This window comes from Amblyomma mixtum, chromosome 3, assembly GCF_055824585.1.
Source record: "Amblyomma mixtum isolate Tamu chromosome 3, ASM5582458v1, whole genome shotgun sequence".
In the NCBI taxonomy this organism is placed as follows: Eukaryota; Metazoa; Arthropoda; class Arachnida; order Ixodida; family Ixodidae; genus Amblyomma; species Amblyomma mixtum.
The window spans coordinates 363249768-363255947 of record NC_143014.1 but is presented as its reverse complement, the minus strand read 5'-3'; the positions used below and the strand labels follow the sequence as shown (position 1 = coordinate 363255947).

General features: G+C 51.3%; 1 pseudogene; it reads left to right on the top strand.

The window, feature by feature from the left end:
* The first annotated feature begins 3443 nt into the window (after positions 1–3443).
* LOC149356613 (DDB1- and CUL4-associated factor 12 homolog pseudogene) lies at positions 3444–4817 on the top strand (annotated as a pseudogene).
* The last annotated feature ends 1363 nt before the right edge of the window (positions 4818–6180 follow it).

Sequence of the window (6180 nt, the reverse complement as noted above, 5' to 3'; positions counted from 1 at the left end):
CGTACAGGACGCGAAACGTCCGCACAATGTGCCGATGACCGCTCTAGCGCACGCCGTATTGAATCACTGAAACAGCCGTATTGAAACAGCGCGAATGCAGCGGCGGTCTCCCGACGGCTCCGAGCAGTGGCGCAGTAGACGAAATGCCCGTGCGATCGTGGTCGCCGAGCACGTTGAAATCAATGCACGCAACAACGAGTTTTGCAGCGAATTCCACCTGAGATATGAGTGAACGGCGCCAACGTCAGCCTGTGAGCACGATCAAAAACAAACTCGAGCAGTTGAGGAAAGCACGCCTACGCCGCACCTCAAATGCTACGCCGCGGCCGTCTGCTATCGCCCGGTTTGTAAACAGCAACTACGACGCCGTTGCTAAGCTGCCGGAGTAAGCTGGCCTCCCAATCGAGAAAAAACCACGTGATTTCCTCCACACTTTTCTCCCAGGGTGCTGTGTGCAAAGGGCCTCTCCTCTTTGCATGGCGGTCATCAGCTGGAAAAGTCTAAATGGGAAACGTATGCACGTAGGCTCAGTCCTCGTTGGCGTCGCAGAACCCTCCTCACAGCGCCGCCCTTCCTCCCCCGCTTCACTCTTCTTCATCCTCTTGTTTTCTTTCACGGCTGTTCCGCTCTTCGGTCTATTCCTCTGGAGAGCAGCACGTGGCCTCCCTCCGCGCCCCGCCGCCGCGGTTTTTTGCGGTTCTCTCGTGGAAAGCCGCGATTCTGCGCGTCTCGTCTCTGTTCTTTTATATTTTTCGCGTTGTACGGTTTAATTCGTTTACATTTTTTTCTTTTCATATTTGAATTTTTTATTTGTTTTATTTCACTCATGAAACCCGTGCGTTCACTAGATGTGCCTTTATTATGCTCAAACCGTGAACCTTCGTGGCGGAATAGCAGTGACTACCCTGGAAGTGCCAAAAGCCCTGGTTCGATTCCCAGTCTCAATAAAGTTTTTAAGGCGAAAGCCTTTAATGTCTCAAACTTTCGTTAGCAGCCGTGTCGGCAGATGTGTCCGCGTTTTGACGGGTGTCCACCGCTGCCTGGCAGCGCTAAAACACGCGGTCGTGTTCCACTCCGAAAGGCGAAGCTTAAGGGTCATTAATTAGCAGTTAATTAGTATTTGGTCATTAATAAGTAATTAACACTAATTAGTGATTTTTCATTACTTCGTCATCTATTATATGTGACGTCATCCGGTGGTGTCGTCACCAGTGTCACATAGGCAAAGTGGTGCGGAAAGCGCTTTCGCCAGTCAAAGTGCCCTCTGAATTTTTTTTTTTCGCTGAACCTCGAACACACTTACTAACATTCCTTGCTCACGACAGTATGAGGCATTAAAGGCTTTCGCCTTAATTAAGCGATTCTGCTCGCATTTTCTTTCACAGCTGTTCTGCTCCTGGCGAGCTTCTAGGGCGGCCGGCTCGCCATTTTCGCGTTGCCCTTCGAGCCATTTGTGTGGCCGGCGTGTTCCTCGCGCAAAGAAGGCGACTGCGCACGTACTTAAAATGGCGTTAAAGGGCGATTCACACGACGGTCCGTTCGCCCGCGGCCCGCGCACTACGTGTTCGTCACCACATTCAGAGGCGCACTGTCGGCCCGCGGCCAGGTCAGCGCGCCTCTCAATGTGCAGAATACGAACAGAATCGCTTTATTAAGGCGAAAGCCTTTAATGCCTCATACTGTCGTGAGCAAGGAATGTTAGCAAGTGTGTTCGAGTTTCGGCGAAGAAAAATAAAATTCAGGGGGCACCTTGACTGGCGAAAGCCGTTTCCGCACCACTGTGCCTATGTGACACTGCTGACGACACCACCGGATGACGTCACATATAATGGATGACGAAATAATGAAAAATTATTATTTATTGGTTTATTACTTATTAATGACGAAATGCTAATTAACTGCTAATTAATGACGCTTAAGCTTCGCCTTTAGGAGTGGAACGCGACAGCGTGTTTTAGCGCTGTCAGGCAGCGGTGGACACCCGTCAAAACGCGGACACATCCGCCGACACGGTTGCTAACGACGGTATGATACATTAAAAGCTTTCACCTAAAAAACTTTATTGGGACTGGGAATCGAACCAGGGCCTTTGGCACTTCAAGGGTAGTCGCTGCCATTCCGCCACGAAGGTTCACGGTTTGAGCATTAATAAAGGCACATCTAGTGAACGCACGGGTTTCATGAGTGAAATGAAACAAATAAAAAAATGCAAATATGAAAAGAAACAAAAAAATAAATTAAACCGTACAACGCGAAAAATATAAAAACAGAGACGAGACGCGCAGAATCGCGGCTTTCCACGAGAGAACCGCAGAAAACCGCGGCGGCGGGGCGCGGAGGGAGGCCACGTGCGGCTCGCCAGAGGAATAGACCGAAGAGCAGAACAGCCGTGAAAGAAAAAAAGAGGAAGAGGAGGAGGGAAGCGGGGTTACTTATCCTTGCAGACTGCCTTTCAGTTTTAGTCTCTCTCCAAACTTTCCGCACCTCTCTATTGATGCGTTCCCTTAGGTTTATTGTTCCGCGCACAGTAAGGGAGGTCCGCTTTGTCTGGGTACCTCGTCATTCGGGAATCTATTTCAACGAGGTGGCTGATTTATTGGCAAGGTCAGCTCTCACTGCCCCTGTAATATATCCCTTACCGCACCTTATTATGTTGGAGACCTCCCGTTTCCAGCGATTCCAACATATATCAGCCAGCTTGGTGATCCGTTGCTGAATACCGTGGACTTTCAACATTTAAAGTTCCCATGCAATGTCCGTTCATGTAAGACAAGGCGGTGTGAAGTGTCCATGACGCTTTTGAGATGCAGAATCCCCCACCTCAACTTGTGTTTATGCAGATGCGGGTTCGTTACAATAAACCTTTTTAACACATGCTGAGAAGTTGAAACAATTGACCATTATCTCCTCTCTTGCCGGCAGTTCGCATTTCAGAGAAAACAGTATTTGGAAGTCCCTGTTTCGAGGTTAGGACTCCCTTTGTCTCTACCCGTTCCGCTCTCGTTTGGTGCGAGCGCCACGGGATTCTTGTTAAGCACTATTTGCGGCTACCTTCATTATTACATCATTGCAACTGGTCGCTTACCCTGTTAAATCCATATAAAATTCCACCGAATGTCCAAAAAGCGTATTTTATTTTATTCCTGAAATATCTAATTTGTTTACTTATTAAAGATTTTTAACAATTCATACATATTTCCTAATGTCAAACATTCTACTATATTTCTTAGCTTTTTTTTCCCGCTTTTTTTTCCTTGGCATTCACCACCATACCTTGGCCAATCCCCCCGCGTGGGTGTGTGCCATTTTCATATGGTGAAGAAGAAGAGGAAGGGCGGCGCTGCGAGGACTGTGCCTGCACGTAGACGCTAAGATCGTTTCCGCGCAGTTGTGTACGCTGGAAGAAAACCGTCCAGGTGTCAAAGGCGGCGAAAGCAAAGGCGATGGCTCACGTAAGAAAACTGAGCGTTAGCGGGTCCCGCTCAGCCGAAGACCGCACTGATGCAAGCACTGTATCCTACAAGTTCGCTTGGCCTGGTGAGTCGACATCCAGCAGCGAACTAGTGACGCCACGGTTCTTCAGCGACCCGTTGCGTCTTGCGCATCTGGAATCGCTCACCCGAGGTGACCTGTACTGCTCTAGAAGGACGTCGCGCAATTTCGGCGACTACGTGCAGTGTCGTGAGCTCGGACTTCAGTACCGACAACGTCTCCGCGTGGACAAGACCTATGGCACTCGACACCTGCTCCAGAATGACCTGTTCCACGAGCGCGAGATTAGCCTGGGCCGCATCGACAAGATATTCTGCTCGGCCTGGCTCTCGGAGCGCCAGATAGTGTTCGGCACCAAGTGCAACAAGCTCATGGTGCTCGACACGGAGGACGGCAAGCTCGGCCAGATCCCGAGCCTGCAGAGCTCGCTCGCGAGCCCGCTGCCCGAGAACCACTGCGGGATCCACGCGCTGCAGATGAACCCGTCGCGAACTCTGCTCGCCACGGGGGCGCGCCACTCGAACGACACGGCCGTGTACAGGCTGCCGACGTTGGACCCCGTCTGTGTCGGTGAACGGGCTCACACGGACTGCATCTTCGACCTGGCATGGCTCGACGACGAGTTTTACGTGACTGGCTCGTGGGACGCCACGCTCGCCCTGTGGAGAGTGCAGGAGACTAGAGGCTTCTCCTGGCCCGAGTCCGCGCTGACGCCGAGGCAGATGCGACCGCTGGCCGTGCGTGGCTGCAAGGACGCCGACAAGGTGTGCGCCCTGCTCTTCAGCCGTCAGCACAGCGAGATCGTCGCGCTGTCGCTAAACGCGTACATCCACCAGTGGGATGCGTGCACGCTGCGCTGGAAGGCGTCCTACAAGATCCCCTATTGCCAGGAGAACGCCTGCCTGGCGCAGCAGCCCGAGCGGAGGGTCTACGCCGTTGGTTCTAAGTCGTTTGTGACATTCCTGGACTCGCGGACACTGCAGCAGACGCACAAGGTGCCTTCCAAGTGCAGCGACTGTGGAATCTGCTCGCTGAGCTTCATGGACGATTTGCTGACCATCGGGACGGGCATTGGCGTGATACTGTTCTTCGACCTGCGCGCCTCCAAGTACCTGGAGGGCGCCGACCGTTCGCGTTACAGCATGCTCAAGGCCAACAGGGGCTGGGTCCACTCGGCCGAACTGTTCCGCGAGGTTTTCTGGAACGCCGAGTACGACCCGGCCATCTACACGCACTGCTATGACCCGTCGGGACTGCGGCTCTTTGCGGCCGGCGGGCCACTGCCTGCTCTCCTCCAGGGCAACTATGCCGGTTTGTGGTACTGACGAGGGAGTAACCTACGGCACTGGACACCTAGTAGAGGCACCGGCCGGTGTACTGAAGATACTTAGATATGTGGACGATTACCTCGTCGTTGTTAGGAACGATAGCTTTACTCAGCCTGTGCTGGACACCTTTGTCAGGAATGGCCATGGTCTTACCTTTACCATAGTCTATTCAACATGGCAGGATTCAGATTCTGGATCTAGAACTGAGGCTTGAGCCGGGGCATGTTTGCTGGTTGTATTCACCACGCTCCGTCAAGAGGTTACTAAGCTTCCATTCAGGGCATTCCAAGTTGGTGAAAGACGGCGTTGCCACTTAATGTATTCGAGCCACTCTAAATAAGTCGTGCCTCCATTCGAATAAGGAAAGTGTGAAAAGCCAAATTGCCAGGCTCAGGGAGGCAGGTTTCCATGAAGTTGCGATTGGAAGGCTGTGCGAAAGAATGGTGTCAAATGAAATCCAACCACATCCGTGAAGCAGCCAAGCGCCAGAGGGTCGCGGTTATTCCGTATGTCCACTCGGTCTCTCACCGTCTGAAGAAAGTGGGTCGTAAATATGAGGTAGACGTTTTATTTTCATCCCGTAGAAAATTGAGTAATATTTTCCCTGCTGTACAAAGAAGGCGTGAGTCCCTACTTGGTAGGAGGACCGAAAGTGAATGCACCACTAATCATGCTGAAAGGAGGGTCGATTGCGTGAAAGGGATAGTATACAGAATTCCCCTGTCTTGCGGCGCATGGTATGTAGGGCAGACAGGACGCTGTTTAAACGACCGCCTGAGGGAACATTTTAATTCATTGGACAAAGCAGGCGGATCAGACTTAGCTCTGCATTGCAGACAACGTGAACACACCTGTACCCCTCTGCTTCAAGACACGTCTGTAGTTTTCCAACACAAAGATCAGACGGTAAGAGAATTAGTAGAGGCCTATCACATTGATAAGGGGGGTTCTGCGTGTGTCGCTAAACCGTCATTGTCATTGATGAATCGTGAATTTGCCCTTCTTGAGAAGTCGTTGCCGGATGTTTAAGATAAGTAAAGTGGGTTTTTTGTGTGTTTGTTTGGCGCGATTATGTATATATGTCTTTTGTGTTAATACATTTTCAGTTGAAAGTCAGCGCTCGTGTTGTTGTGTGTGTAAATGTCGTCGTCTTTTCGCGCTGTTAAAAAATGGATAACCATAGCCTTTCGCGAGAATGCCAAACCCTGGTGGCAAGCCGCAGATTGCGGTTGCAGTCAGATGCATGCATTTTCTGCTGACTGCGTGTCACAAAATTCGGCGCATTTATCAAACAAACAAAGAGAAACACCGCCGCGCGCACGGCGTCTCGCCGGCGCGAGCCGAATGGGGGAGAAGGAAA